Source organism: Ranitomeya imitator, chromosome 5 (assembly GCF_032444005.1).
Source record: "Ranitomeya imitator isolate aRanImi1 chromosome 5, aRanImi1.pri, whole genome shotgun sequence".
Taxonomy (NCBI): domain Eukaryota; kingdom Metazoa; phylum Chordata; class Amphibia; order Anura; family Dendrobatidae; genus Ranitomeya; species Ranitomeya imitator.
The window spans coordinates 385043796-385060084 of record NC_091286.1 but is presented as its reverse complement, the minus strand read 5'-3'; positions in this window follow the sequence as shown (position 1 = coordinate 385060084).

Genomic DNA, 16289 nt, shown 5'->3' with positions numbered 1-16289 from the left:
CACACATAGCGATTTCATTAACGATATCGTTGCTACGTCACAAATAGCAACGATATCGTTAACAATATCGTTATGTGTGAAGGTACCTTTAGGATAAAAGCCAAATTAGTATCTCAATTCGCAGACACGGTGTTTAAGTAGTAATGGTGGACGAACTGCACAACAAAGATGCTGAAGAACTGTTATTTCATAAGAAATACAAGTATTTTCTATAACAGACATGTCATGAGTGAGAAACGTCTTTTTGTTCCAGTCACATCCAAAGTATGAATGTGATTAATTCACATCTATATATTGGTTTAAAAATTACAAGATGTTCGTGAGGCTGGACTTTATCTGTAACTAATCATAATTCATCTCAACCAAGCATTGAACACCTTCACTTTCATGTAGGAAAGATAAAAAAGGCCTTCATTGACGGCTTAAGTTGAACTGATATTGTTCAAAGATTGTTCCTGTGGGTCTTTCTAGATATTGAACTGACTCTACATATTGGCTGCACAAATGTTATGGATTTTTCTTTTGATTTCACTTTGGAAATCCCACAAGTTTACCATTTCTCTAGTTAAATTGCAAAGGATGAAATCCACAGTGAAAATCAGCAGGACATGGTTACAATGAGCAGTGCAGGCTCAGGATGTCAAATTAAGAGATAGTGTGTCTATATATATGTATATACATACATATATATTTATATATATATATATATAGACACACTAACTGCTAGGGTTGAGCGACTTTTGTTTTTATAGGATCGGGTCGGATTTCACGAAACCCGACTTTTTCAAAAGTCGGGTCGAGTGAAATCGGCCGATCCTATAGAAAAGTCGGGGTCGGCCGAAACGGGTTTCTAATGGTTCCCAGGGTCTGAAGGAGAGGAAACTCTCTTTCAGGCCCTGCGATCCATATTAATGTGTAAAATAAAGAATAAAAATAAAAAATATTGCTACACTCACCCTCGGACGTGCCCTGGTTGTAACCGGGAGCCTTCCTTCCTAAGAATCAGCGCTTGTAGGACCTTTCGATGATGTCGCGGCTTGTGATTGGTCGCGTGAGCGGTCACATGGGCGTCACGCGACCAATCAGAAGCCGTGACGTCATCGAAAGGTCCTTCAAGTGCTGATTCTTAGGAAGGAAGGCTGTGGGTTACAACCAGGGCACGTCCGAGGGTGAGTATATACCTATTAGGAATATACTCGCCCTCGGACGCGCCCTGGTTGTAACCGCAGCCTTCCTTCCTAAGAATCAGCGCTTGAAGGACCTTTCAATGACGTCACGGCTTCTGATTGGTCACGTGAGCGGTCACATGGGCGTCACGTGACCAATCAGAAGCCATGACATCATCGAAAGGTCCTTCAAGCGCTGATTCTTAGGAAGGAAGGCTCTCGGTTACAACCAGGGCGCATCCGAGGGTGAGTATAGCAATATTTTTTATTTTTATTCTTTATTTTACACTTAAATCTGAATTCCGATACCAATTCCTGATATCTTAAACATATCGGGAATCGGTATCGGAATTCCGATTCCAGATTCAGAAGATCGCCAACTTCACGGCCGACCCCACACAGGGGTCGGGTCGGGTTTCATGAAACCCGACTTTGCCAAAAGCTGGCGACTTCTGAAAATGGCTGACCCGTTTCGCTCAACCCTACTAACTACTACTCAAGTATCATTGAATTCTGCTCAAGTTTTTTTAAAAAAATCTGCTTTCATCGAAATAGCAATTATTTGTAATTTACTTTAGCCACTGAACATACTTCTTCTGACTGGTAAAGTGCTACTGCAATGTTAAAAAATATATATACATTTTCACATAACCGCTCACCTCTCTGGACCATCTGCTCTTCAACGTCACCTGTCCACTCCCTGCCACATTTTCTGATCACCACTCACACCTAAATCCCTATGCCATTGACAATAGACTGAAACTTCCGACTCTTATGAAACCCATGATGGTACTGTGCATGTTCATGCAAGGTCACGGCACATGGCATGAATTGTGACTAGTGATGAGAGAATGTGCTCGCCACTACTCGTTACTCACCCGAGTATTACTATGCTCTGTGTACTCGGCGAGCACCGAGCATTTCTGGGATTATTCAGCGGTAACTGGTGTCTCCACCCAGCGTTTTTGGCGGACTTTAAAGACCCAATCATGGTGCAGGGATTGTCTGCCAGGCCATGAAACGCCACAGCCATCTTTGTTGTGGTCGTGCAGTGATTGGCTTGGCCGCACAGCATCATCCCGAGTATAAGAGACCTGGCGCTGCCCTACTTGCTGCATTCTGTTCCTGATTCAGCGAGAGTAGGGAGAGCTGGTGCCAAGATAGGGTCAGAATCGTGTTTTTTAAAGTTAGTGTAGATCTGCAACTCTTAAATCCACAACTCAGAAACCAAAAGTCCTTTTTAGGTCTAATTCGTGGGTCCCGATATTGCAGCGCTAGGTAGGCAGGGCACGGCATATCCACATCAGTGCAAGGCCTCCAGGCACTGTATGTGCATACATAGCTTCCCCTGCATCTCTCCCAAAGCTCCATAACTGTCTGCTGCTGCTGCAGCTTCTTTGCTATATACCTAGTTGGATTTGTTTTTCCAAAAATTCACTCCATAAAAACAAAATTATACAGTCTGTTCTGTCGGACTGAGGCCTGTTGAAAAATCATAGCTTGTCAGGCGTAAGTAGCATAGTTGTGTGTGCTAGCCTTGTGCCACTTTTTGTGTGTGTGTGTGTGTTAGGAGTCGAGTTTCCTCTGCTGCACAGGGGGAATCTCGATCCGTGTCTGCTGCGGTCTCCCATTCGGCATCGGCCGCAGCGGGGTCTGCTCAGCGGAGGCGTCGCTCCCAGCGTCTCGCTGGGACTGATTCTGTGCAAAGGGTTACTGCTGCCTTTTCTGGCTCTCCTGTTGTACCCTGCACTGATCTGCAGCGAGCGGGCTTCTCTGGGACTAAGTCCTTATTTGCACACACTGAGCATGCCCAGGGCAAGATCTCCCGTTGGAGATCGAGGGTCACATGCTCAGGTACTGCAGCACGTCCCATTGGTCCTCCAGGAAGGTCCTGAAAGGGCAAAACTTCGGTAGCAGCTTCCTGTGCTGCAACTATATAAGCTGCGCATGACCGCACGGCCATGCGCTAGTATTGTCTTGAAAATATATGTGTGTGTGTAGATGGATGTATGTCGAAGGATGAAAGCTCCTAAATATCCCTCCCTAGTGTTGTTGTCTGTTTGCAGATGATGGTAGCTATCTAGCGCCCGACTAGCCATCAGTACAAAACACACATAACAGCGTCTAGTTGCTGTGACCGCCTGTACGGCGCCGTGCACTTTCCTTACCCAAGCCTGGGTGGTTAGCGGCGTCCGTTTGTGCGGCACCGCACGCACACTCGTGCCTTTTTATATTATTGTTTCTGTCTCTCTGACACCCAAGTTGTGGTGTCGAGCGCATGAGGTCTTTGAACTCAAATCCTGTGTCTTAGGATTGTGTTCTGAGACTTCTTGCTTGCGCTCTATGTGCGGTACCGCGGCCCTGTGATGCAACAGGGTTCGCTTCCTTCACACAGGGTGAAGTTAACCCATGTGTGTATACTTATTGTACCACCATATCGTCTGTCTCTACTAGCAGCAGGGTTTTCACCTGCACGGTGGACCCCGGACTGCGAACGCACCTAATACCATAACATCTGATTCTTGGTGCGTTCCGCCAGTCCCTAACAGAATACTAGCGCCAAGGTCTGGCTAGTAATGACGGACGATCAGCGTTCACAGCAGTACATCCAGCAGCTGGAGGGTAGGTTGGCGGCTGTAGAGCGTGCAACCTCAGCTGTGGACGTTACTGCTGTCGCTGTTCAGGCTGCAAGTGCAGTTGCAGCCAGTTTGTCCGCTGCCACCCCTGCTCCGACCTTATCCCGTCTCCCGCTTCCAGACAAGTTTGCTGGTGACAGTAAGCTATGTCGGGGATTCGTGAGCCAGTGCTCCATACATCTCGAGCTGCTGGCTGCACGTTTTCCTACGGAACGGGCGAGGGTGGGATTCATTTTGTCTCTTTTGTCGGGCAGGGCGTTGGAGTGGGCAACGCCGCTTTGGGAACGTGGTGATCGTGTGGTACAGAGTGCTCTTATCTTCCTGGATGCTCTGAGGCAGGTCTTTTTGGGACCCCGTGTCACCCACGATACCGCGCTCCAATTGTTGGCAATTACTCAGGCTTCATCCATGGTCAGCCAGTTCGCCATCCTATTCCGGACTCTAGCTTCTGAGCTGGAATGGCCGGATAAAGTCCTTATTCCGGTGTTCTGGAAAGGACTGGCAGATCATGTAAAGGACGCCTTGGCCACCAGGGAGATTCCCGCCACACTGGAAGAGCTTATTACTATAGCTACCCGCATCGATCTCCGTTTTAACGAGCGGAGGTTGGAGCGGACCCAGTGTAGGCAGAGGTTTCGGCTGGCTCCCACCTTTGCCAAACCTCTGGAATCTCCTGTTATGGCGTCTGACTCCCATGAGGCCATGGAGGTTTCTTGAGCGGGACCTAGGTCTCAGACCGCTCGAGTACCTGTGGTGTGTAAAAATTGCCAGCAACCGGGACATTACGCTAATAAATGTCCACGGCGGTCGGGAAAACGATCGCGTCTAGTGACCATTGGAGGAGGTTCACTGGACACAGCGGCATTTTCCTCCAAATTGTCCTTTAAAGGGACAATCCTGTTAGGCACATCCACTCTTACAGTAGAGCTTTGTGTGAATTCAGGAGCAGAAGGAAATTTTATGTCTTCTGCTTTTGCTCTGCGCCACGCAGTACCTCTGGTTATGCTTGCCAAACCAGTAACCGTTAGAGTGGTGAATGGGTCGACACTTCCGCTACAGATCACACATCAGACTGTCCCTTTCACGTTAGCCATGTCCCCATCCCACCAGGAGATTATTTTCCTTCTTGTCCTTCACGAGGGAATGGATGAGATTCTGCTGGGAATACCCTGGCTCCGTTTCCACTCCCCACATATTGAGTGGACCTCTGGGAGGATATTGGGTTGGAGTGAATCCTGTAAGGGCAGATGTGTGAAAGAGTGCGTTCAGGTTTCCACCACTGAGATGCCTGCAGATCTCTCTACTCTCCCCAAATACTCTTGGTCTTATGCAGACGTCTTCTCCAAAAAGGCCGCGGAGACCCTTCCGCCTCACCGTCCCTATGACTGTCCTATAGATCTCTCGCCTGGAGCAGAACCTCCTCGGGGACGTGTCTATCCCCTCTCACTCCCGGAAACGGAGGCTATGTCCCAGTACATCCAGGAGAATTTGGCAAGAGGGTTTATTAGGAAGTCAGTGTCACCAGCAGGGGCAGAGTTCTTCTTCGTACAGAAGAAGAATGGAGAGCTGCGTCCTTGCATACACTACAGGGGTCTTAACGCAATCATCGTTAAGAATAAGTACCCGCTGCCCCTGATTTCTGAGCTTTTTGATAGGCTACGGGGAGCTAAGGTATTTACCAAATTAGACCTGCGGGGAGCTTATAACCTGATTCGCATCCGTGAGGGGGACGAATGGAAGACGGCGTTTAACACCAGAGATGGGCACTATGAGTATCTGGTGATGACCTTCGGGCTCTGTAATGCCCCAGCCGTTTTCCAAGACTTTGTCAACGACATCTTCCGGGATATGCTTTCCACCTCAGTCGTAGTCTATCTGGATGATATTCTCATCTTCTCTCCAGATATTGACTCCCACCGGAGAGATGTTGGCAGAGTCTTCGACCTCTTACGGGCAAACTCTCTTTATGCAAAGTTGGAGAAGTGTGTGTTTGAGCAGGAGTCTTTACCTTTCCTGGGCTATATCATCTCTGCCCAGGGATTGGCTATGGATCCTGCCAAACTACAGGCTGTGATGGACTGGCAAGAACCCCATTCACTTAAAGCGGTGCAGCGCTTTATGGGGTTCATTAATTATTACCGCCAGTTCATTCCCCATTTCTCAACTTTGGTAGCTCCCTTGGTAGCCCTCACCAAGAAGGGAGCAAATCCCAAAGTGTGGTCTGAAGAGGTCTCCAAGGCCTTTTCTTCTACTAAGTCTCATTTTGCTAGCACTCCCATCCTACATCGTCCCGATGTCGATAAGCTGTTTATAATGGAGGTGGATGCCTCTTCCGTTGGTGCTGGAGCAGTCCTCTTCCAAAAGGATGCTCAAGGTCGGAAGCATCCTTGCTTCTTATTCTCCAAGACCTTCACACCAACGGAGAGGAATTATTCCATCGGGGACAGGGAGTTGCTAGCGATGAAATTGGCTTTCTCAGAGTGGAGACATCTCTTGGAGGGGGCTCGTTTTCCCTTTCAAGTTTTTACAGACCACAAAAATTTGCTCTATTTGCAAACAGCCCAGCGGCTATATTCCTGCCAGGCCAGATGGTCCTTATTATTCTCCCGATTCCACTTCACCCTCCATTATCTCGCTGGGGAGAAGAATATTCGAGCTGATGCTCTTTCTCGCTCTGTTGTGTCATCTGAGGAGGAGGAAGGAGAGCCTCGGCTTATTGTTTCTTCTGAGAGCTTGAGAACCGTGGCTCTGGTGTCGCTTGAGTCTGTGCCTCCGGGCAAGACTTTTGTGCCCATAAATTTGCGACCGGAGGTTCTCTCTTGGGCTCATTCCTCCAGGGTGGGTGGACACTTTGGGACAAAAAGGACATCTGAGCTGCTGGCGAGGACGTACTGGTGGCCGCATATGCTCCGAGATGTCAGAGATTACGTTCTGGCGTGTGTCTCATGCGCCAAAAATAAGTCTCCTCGACAACAGCCGTCTGGGTTACTCTATCCCTTGCCGGTGGCAGACAGGCCCTGGGAGATGGTCGGGATGGACTTTGTAGTGGGTTTGCCAAAGTCTCGCGGCTGTACCATCATTTGGGTTATTACCGATCATTTCTCGAAAATGGTGCATTTGGTGCCACTCCCACGGTTACCTTCTGCACGGGCCTTGGCAGCGTTGTTCATAAGACACATCTTCCGCCTACACGGCATGCCAGACAAAATTGTCAGTGACCGGGGTCCCCAGTTTGCGTCTCGGTTCTGGAGAGAGCTTTGTCGTCTTCTCAGCATTGAGTTAAATCTCACTTCTGCATATCATCCCGAGACGAATGGGTTGGTAGAGAGGGCCAATCAGACTCTGGTCACATATCTACGACATTTTGTTTCTGCCAGGCAGGATGACTGGGCATCTTTATTACCATGGGCAGAGTTCGCCCTTAATAACGCTGTAGCCGACTCCACCGGTCAGACTCCTTTCCTCCTTAATTACGGCCAGCATCCGCGGGTTCCTGTGCCTATGCCCGTGTCCTCTGCTGACTCCAGGGTGGCAGACTGGGCAGTGGAGGCACAGGACATTTGGGACCGCACTCAGGATGCCATTCGGGCCTCGAAGGAGAGAATGAGGTCCTCCGCCGATGCACATTGGCGCCTTGCCCTGACCTTTGCTCCTGGCGATTTAGTGTGGCTCTCCGCCCATAACATCAGGCTGCGTGTAGAGTCCACTAAGTTTGCACCTCGCTACTTGGGTCCCTTCAAGGTCCTCGAACAGGTTAATCCTGTGGTCTACCGTCTGGCCCTTCCTCCACGCCTTGGTATCACCGACACCTTTCATGTGTCCCTCCTTAAGCCCGTATACATGTCTCAGTTTTCTGAGTCATCTGCCGAGACATCGGGTTCGTCTACGGACGATTTCGAGGTGAACGCTATTTTGGGGTGCAAGGTGGTACGTGGCAAAAAATTTTATTTGGTGGACTGGAAGGGTTATGGTCTTGAGGACAGGTCCTGGGAGCCTGCTGAGCACATTCGGGCTCCGCAGCTCATTGCTGCCTTCGAGCGTAGTGAGGCCCAAGGAGGGGGGCCCTAGGAGGGAGGATAATGTTAGGAGTCGAGTTTCCTCTGCTGCACAGGGGGAATCTCGATCCGTGTCTGCTGCGGTCTCCCTTTCGGCATCGGCCGCAGCGGGGTCTGCTCAGCGGAGGCGTCGCTCCCAGCGTCTCGCTGGGACTGATTCTGTGCAAAGGGTTACTGCTGCCTTTTCTGGCTCTCCTGTTGTACCCTGCACTGATTTGCGGCGAGCGGGCTTCTCTGGGACTAAGTCCTTATTTGCACACGGACTGCGAACGCACCTAATACCATAACATCTGATTCTTGGTGCGTTCCGCCAGTCCCTAACAGTGTGTTTTAAACTCACCGAAAAAGGCCTCAAATATCTGCGTGCTCCAACTTTGGGCATTGTAGGCTGGTGGAACCCTTTTTTTGCTGTCTGAAACTCTAATTCTATACAGCACTATTTAGCTTCCAAAATTACAAAACGGCCACATATTTGCCAGTGTGGTATTTCTGTGACAGTCCTTATATATCTGCGTGCTCCAAGTTTTGCCATTGTACACCGGTGGACCACTTTTTTTGCTGTCTGTTACTCTAATTCTATACAGCATTATTTTGCATAAATTTACTTCACAAAAAAGCCCCCCAAAATTGAATACAGTCTCAGGCTCAGGCCTGCCTGGTGTTTGGGTTTGAAAAATCGTAGATTTCCAGGCATACTGATCAGCTATTATTTCACTACTAATAAATATATTTGTGTTGAGCCTTTGAAAAAGTGCAGTAGTCCATTTAAAATGGGCAAGGCAAGGGGCAAGGGACGTGAAAGTGGACGTGGTGATGATGGTGCATGCAGAGTACGAGGCCGTAGCCAGGGTGAAAGTGGGCAATAACAAAGACCCACATATTCTCGCTCGACCTTCCTGTCCTAGTTTCTAGGGGACCGCAGCACACCACAATTGAAGCAATAGAAGTCTGAAACGGTTGGTGGTTGGATAGCAGATAATGCCTCCAGTCACTTATTCACCACCACCATGTCTTCCACATGGTCAAATCTGAGTAGTCGTGAGTGTGGCCCGGATATTCCTCACCCTGATCTTCCTTCCTCCCACCATGCCGAGAGCCCTGAGACAACTGATCCCACACTTGGACACTCTGAAGACCTGTTCAGTTTTCCATTTCAACAATCTGAACTCTCAGCCGGTCAACTTGAAGTGGGGACAGATGAGATCGCATTTACAGATGCCCAACCCCGGTCACACAAAGGCAATGGTGGGAAAGTGTCAGAAGAGGTGAACGATGATGAGACACAATTGCCAGAAAGTCAGGAGGAGCAGGGTGCAGATGTGGAAGACGGGGTGGTGGATGACATAGTGACTGACCCAACCTGGCAGGAGGACATGCAGAGCAAGGGCAGCAGCACACATGGGGAGGGAGGCATATCACAACAACAGCCAGGAAGAAGCAGTCTGGTGGCCACAGTCAGAAGGTGTGCATCCATTCCCCGTAAAACACCAACATGAGGGAAGTAGCCATTGAAACTGTTAGATCTTTCCGAGTCTGGTTATTTTTTAAAGACTCTGCAATAACCCCAAACAGGCCATTTGCAGCATCTGCCATGCGTGCATCAGCAGGGGTAGCAAGGCAACCAGCCTGACCACCACCAGCATGATCAGGCACATGGCAGCAAAGAACCCAACTTTGTTGGCCGAAACCCAGGCTCCAGGAACACTGCCTGCAGGTCACACCACTGCTTCTTCGTCTGTTTTGCGGAGAAGCCAATTCCCAGTACACCGTGCATGTGAAGATGCCTCTAGCCCTGCAACTGTTGTGGCCCACAGTCAAGCAGCACCATCATGAAGTCCGTCCACATCCTTGTCCCAGCACAGCATTCAGTTGTCTATAAACAAGTCTTTGAAACGCAAGCAGAACTACCCAACCCCCCACAGGCCACAGTCCTAAATTCTAATATTTCTCTTCGGCTTGCGGTAGAAATGCTGCCTTTTAGGCTCATTGAGATGGAAGCTTTCCGCAACCTGATGGTGGTGGCCGTCCTACGGTACTCAGTCCCCAGTCGCCACTATTTCTCCTGGTGTGCCGTATCCGCATTACACCAGCATGTGTCCAACAACATTACCCGTGCCCTCAACAATGATGTTACAGGGAAATTCCACCTATCCACGGACACATAGACAGTTTCTTGTGGGCAGGGATGGTACATCTCACTGAAGGCACACTGGGTTAACATAGTGGAAGCCAGGACCCAGTCGGACAATGGGATGGAACACATCCTCCCCATGCTGAGGATTGCTGGCCCTACGTCAATCAGGGTTGCCCCCACAGTCTACAGCTCCTGCACCTCCTCCTCTTCATCCTCCATCTCTGAAATCAACACATCAGTCAGAAGCTGGAAGCACTGCCTCAGCCAAGCGGCAACAGGCTGTGCTGAAGCTAATCGGCATAGGTGACAAACCGCACAATGCAAAAGAGTTGTGGACAGCGCTGAAAGAGCAGTCAGATGTTTGGATGACACCGCTGAACCTACAGCCAGCAATGGTTATGTGTGACAATGGCAGTAACCTGGTGGCAGCTCTGAGGCAAGGTGAGCTCACATACGTACCTTGCTTGGCCCATGTGCTTAACCTCATGGTTCAATGTTTTCTGAAAACCTACCCGGAGCTTCCGGATCTGCTAGTGAAAGTATGCCATCTGACTGCCCATTTTAGAAAGTCAGCTACAGCTTCAGCCTTTTGCCGTGCTTCAGCAGCGATTGTAGCTTCCCACTCACTGGCTGGTGTTTGATGTTCCCCACGCACTGGAACTCTACGCAGCTTATGCTGGAAAGGCTTTGTTAACAGAAGAGGGCAGTTGTTGACTACCAACATCAACAAGACCTTCGATATTCAGTTCAGACTCCATACATAAGACCTCAGGAGTGGACATGGATGTCCGACATATGTTCCATCCTTTTAAACTTTGAGGACTGCACCAAGATGGTGAGCGGTGATGACGCCATAATTAGCATCACCATCCCGCTTCTCAGCATTCTGAAAACCTCTCTGCTCAAAATTAAAGAGGATGCATTGCAGGCAGAGCATGAGGACATGGAGAAAGGAACCATACAGGGGGATTACACTCAGCCCAGCCTTATGTCTTCTCATCATGTATTGATAGTCAATGAGGAGGAAGAACAGGAGCTACTTTCATGCGCTATAGACGGTACTACAAACACAGCTGTCATACCGTCTGTTCAGTGGGGATGGCCTGAGGACAGGGAGGAGGAGGATGAGGAGGAGGAGGACAGCATGGTCAGTCATCCTGTTGGTGAGGACATGGACGTCCTGCCTGTTAGCAGTCTGGCACGCATGGCTGACTTTATGCTGCACTGAGATTCACGTGACCCCCGCATTATAAAAATTTTGGTGACATTCATTACTGGTTGGTGAAACTTCTAGACCCACGCTACAAAGAGAACTTTCATTCTCTTCTACCAGAGGCAGAGAGGTGTACTAAAATGTTGCAGTACTAGAGGGCCCTTGTAGCAGAATTACTTAGAAAATTCTCATGTGAGAATGCTGGCAGCAGACGTTAGAGTTTGTTGTACAACCAAGGAGTCCAAGCAAAAGAGTCAGAAGTGCAATCCAGCTCAGGCAGGGGAACAATGGCAAAGCTCTGGGACAGTTTTCTCAGACCCTCCCATCATGACAGCACAGAGGCAAGGGGTGCTGTCACAAAAAGTGCAATGTTTGGGAAGATGTAGAGGGAGTTATTTGCAGATCGTACAAATGTCATCCATAATTCCTCTGTACCTTTTAATTATTGGGTATCCAAGCTGGACACGTGGCATGAACTGACTCTCTATGCCTTGGATGTGCTTGCCTGCCCTGCTGCTAACGTTCTGTCACAGCAGGTTTTTTGTGCCACTGGTGGAATTATAACAGATAAGCGCATCCGCCTGTCAACTGAAAATGCTGACAGTCTGACTCTTACAAAAATCAACAAGCACTGGATTGGGAAAGACTTCTGTACACCACCAAGTGAAAACAGCAAAACATAACCTCAAATACATCTCTCTTTTGGGGAGGTGTCTTCTCATGCACCTCTTCACAACCACACATGGGTATATGATTCCATATTTGGTCTGTTTGTTGTTATCCTCCTCCTTATACTCATCCTCATCATCCACAACCACTAGATGACAAGGGTGAACGTGCGCTGTACTGTTATAGGCCGGTGAATTTTGGGCATGGGGGCTGTGATGGCACTAGTTTCTTTAGTAAAAAAGGACCCCACATTGGGGAATTGGGTATTACATTACATTGGGCCTACTTCTTAAGTCTATCTCCTGCATTGTGTCCTATAACTGCCACTAGATCATCAGGGTGAACGTGCTCTGTACGGTGCATTTTGGCCACGGGGGCTGTGATGGCACTAGTTTATTTTGTAAAAAAAGGACCCCACATTGGGGAATTGGGTATTACATTACATTGGGCCTACTTCTTAAGTCTATCTCCTGTAATGTGTCCTATAACTGCCACTAGATGACCAGGGTGAATGTGCTCATTACTGTTATAGGCCGGTGAATTTTGGGCAAGGGGGCTGTGATGGCACTAGGCTATTTTTAAAAAAGGTACCCCCATTGGGCATTTGTTTGGCAGCTCATGCACTGCATTACAAATCTCAGAGACACACACCACTGCATTGGGCCTACTTCTTAACTCTGTCTCCTGCATTGTTTCCTTTACCTGCCACTAGATCACCATGGTGAACGTGCTCTGTATGGTGCATTTTGGGCAAGGGGGCTGTGATGACACTATTTTAATTTGTAAAGAAAGGACCCCACATTGGGGAATTGGGCATTACATTACATTGGGCCTACTTCTTAACTCTGTCTCCTGCAGTGTGTCCTTCAGCTGCCACTAGATCACCAGGGTGGACTTGCTCTGTAAGAAACATTTTGGGCAAGGGGGCTGTGATGGCACTATTTAAATTTGTAAAAAAAGGACCCCACATTGGGGAATTGGGCATTGCATTACATTGGGCCTACTTTTTAAGTCTGTCTCCTGCAATGTGTCTGTCAGGAATCCCCTGACCGCTGCCACCAATTTGTCACGATTCACACCGTGACCGTCACCCCTACATCACAGATCGGGGTAACTTTAGGCCAACAGATGGCTATCACATGTGCAGGGGGGCTTATCTTAGTTATCCCTCCACTGCTAACAATGTGATGAGAAAACACACACAAGGCTATTGACCTCTTAGTTTACAGCAGGGGCTTATTGTAGGTATCCCACTGCTTTTCAATATACCACGAACTGCAGGGATTTATGTATATCCCGCTTACAGTTCCACTTAACACTTGCAGCTCTCTGGCGCCCCCTTACTCTCAGGTCAGATTAGGTACTGCACCCTGGGTAATTAGTCGCCAGACAGGCTGCCTGCTATGTACTGGCTATTGGGCACGATGCAGCGATGCGATAAACTACTCCCACTCAGGCAGGAACAATAATTATCAACGCCGCAGTCACTACAACATAACCCAAAAGTCTGCACACGGTATCACTGCCACCAGCTTCGATTAAACGGGTCCGAAGCTAACCCAACACAGTAGCGTAATTCTCTTCGGGAGACAGGGTACGTTTAGAGCATGGAGAATGAACTAATATTAAATATTATATCCCATAAAAATTAGGCTGTGCTTTATCAAAAATATTTTATAAAGATGTTACAAATGAGACAATTGCAAATATGTACACGGTAATTATAACATAAAGGGAATAAAGGAGAAAAGCTAACACTCACATGTTCAAAGCATGGCAGGCACCCAGGCTAGTGCAGTTTTCCATACGTCCCAGTTCATGGGACGTGCTCCGCTCTTCCAGGAAAAAAAGACAAGAAGACTGAGCTGGGGATGTGGGCAGACAGTTATAGCTAAGCCTGTAACATCCCAGAAAGGGGTTGGATCACCTCGTCCCTCCTACCTCTTCAGTTAACTAATCTTACCCTAATCTATATCTAATTTCTATAACTTCGCTACAACACATGTCATAGTCATAACAAACCCAGCATTCATCTCGGATTCACGTGGGCATTCTAATGAGATCAAATATGTCCTATCTGGGATACATATTTACAGAGAAAACCCTACTTCTTTACCAGATGGAGTTAGAAGCCCGTGTTTCGAGGGATCGGTAGGTCCACCGAGTGAGATTAAGAATATATATTTTCGTGTTCGTAACGTAAACGGTTGGCATAATATCTTACAAAAACAAAACAAAGAACTTCCAGGAATTTCTGGAAAGTTAGAATCCAGTTCTAGCCTGTCACTTTCCACTGCAAGAATGCCGGTCGTAAATACTTCTGCTCTCCAAGCTAGAGGTAATAAACTCTTCTTCCCCCATCTACATTGGCAAAGCAGCTCTTGGCTGAGTGAAAGGGAAGGGGGGCTTGTGTTGTGAATTCAGCTTTTGGGCTCCCTCCGGTGGTTGTAGAGGGTAATGCAGTTGTGCCTGGACTGCAGGAGTGGACAGGTGTATCTACTAATTGCAAAACTGACTGGGTTATATAGCTTTGCTGGATCCTTTAGTCAGTGCCAGTTGTCCATTGTTCTTGAAGGATTCACTTCCCTGCTTGTCTCTCCAGTTTTCTGTGTTTTTCTACAAAGATAAGTCCTGGCTTTGTTTTTGCTGTCCACCTGCAGTGGACCTTATAGTTCTGTGGATTTTCATGTTTTTGTCTTGTCCAGCTTGGTCTGTAAAGGATTTTTTGCAGCCTAGCTATTTCTCTGGAGATGCAGATATACCCCCCATGTCTTTAGTCTGATGTGGTGATCCGTATTTTCTGCAGTGGATATTTTCTAGTGTTTTTATACTGACCGCATAGTACTCTGTTTTATTCTTTCTTTTTAGCTAGTATGGCCTCCTATGCTAAAATCTGATTTCATATCGGCGTATGTTATTTACCTCTCCTCTCACAGTCAATATTTGTGGGGGGCTATCTATCCTTTGGGGATTTTCTCTGAGGCAAGATAGGTTTCCTGTTTCTGTCTTTAGGGGTAGTTAGATCTTAGGCTGTGCCGAGGGGTCTAGGGAGTGTTAGGTACCCCCCACGGCTACTTTTAGTTGTGCTGCTAGGTTCAGGGTTTGGGGTCAGTACAGGGACCACCTTCTCCAGAGTACGTCTCATGCTGCTCCAAGGCCACCAGCTCATAACAGTACAACCGGCCAACAATGAGTTAATTGCATCTCAGAAGAAGGGTGGAAAGATTTTGAGCCATTTTTTTTCCTTAGCCTGTTTGGTCTGTTCCTCCCTCTTTACCTCTGGGTGGCTACGGAGTCTAGTATTAACATGAATGTTCAGGAGTTAGTTTCTCATGTGGATCAGCTTGCTGCTAGGGTACAGGGTATTTCAGATTTCATTGTTCAGACTCCTGCATTAGAACCTAAGATTCCCACTCCTGATTTATTCTTTGGTGACAGATCCAAATTTTTGAGTTTCAAAAATAACTGTAAAATGTTTTTTGCATTAAGACCCCGGTCTTCTGGTGATCCAATTCAGCAGGTTAAAATCATCATATCTCTGCTGCATGGTGACCCACAGGATTGTGCATTTTCCCTGGAATCTGGCAATCATGCTTTGCTTAATGTTGATTTGTTCTTTCAGGCATTGGGGTTGTTGTATGATGAGCCTAATTCTGTGGATCAGGCTGAGAAAATCTTGTTAGCCCTGTGTCAAGGTCAAGAAGCGGCAGAATTGTATTGCCAGAAATTTAGAAAATGGTCTGTACTGACTAAATGGAATGAGGATGCCTTGGCGGCAATTTTCAGAAAGGGTCTTTCTGAATCCATTAAAGATGTTATGGTGGGGTTCCCCACGCCTGCTGGTCTGAGTGATTCTATGTCTCTGGCCATTCAGATTGATCGGCGCTTGCGCGAGCGCAGAATTGTGCACACTGTGGCGTTGTCCTCTGAGCGGAGCCCTGAGCCTATGCAGTGTGATAGGATTTTGTCTAGAGCTGAACGTCAAACATTCAGGCGTCAGAATAGGTTGTGTTTTTACTGCGGCGATTCTGCTCATGTTATTTCTGATTGCCCTACGCGTACTAAGAGAATCGCTAGTTCTGTTGCCATCAGTACTATACAACCTAAATTTCTGTTATCTGTGACCTTCATCTGCTCATTATCATCATTTTCTGTCATGGCATTTGTGGATTCAGGCGCCGCTCTGAACTTAATGGACTTAGAATTTGCCAGACGTTGTGGTTTTCCATTGCAGCCTTTGCAGAACCCTATTCCTTTGAGGGGCATTGATGCTACACCGTTGGCTAAAAATAAAGCACAGTTTTGGACACAGCTGACCATGCGCATGGCGCCAGCCCATCAGGAAGATTGTCATTTTCTGGTGTTGCATAATTTGCATGATGATATTGTGCTGGGTTTTCCATGGTTACAGCTACA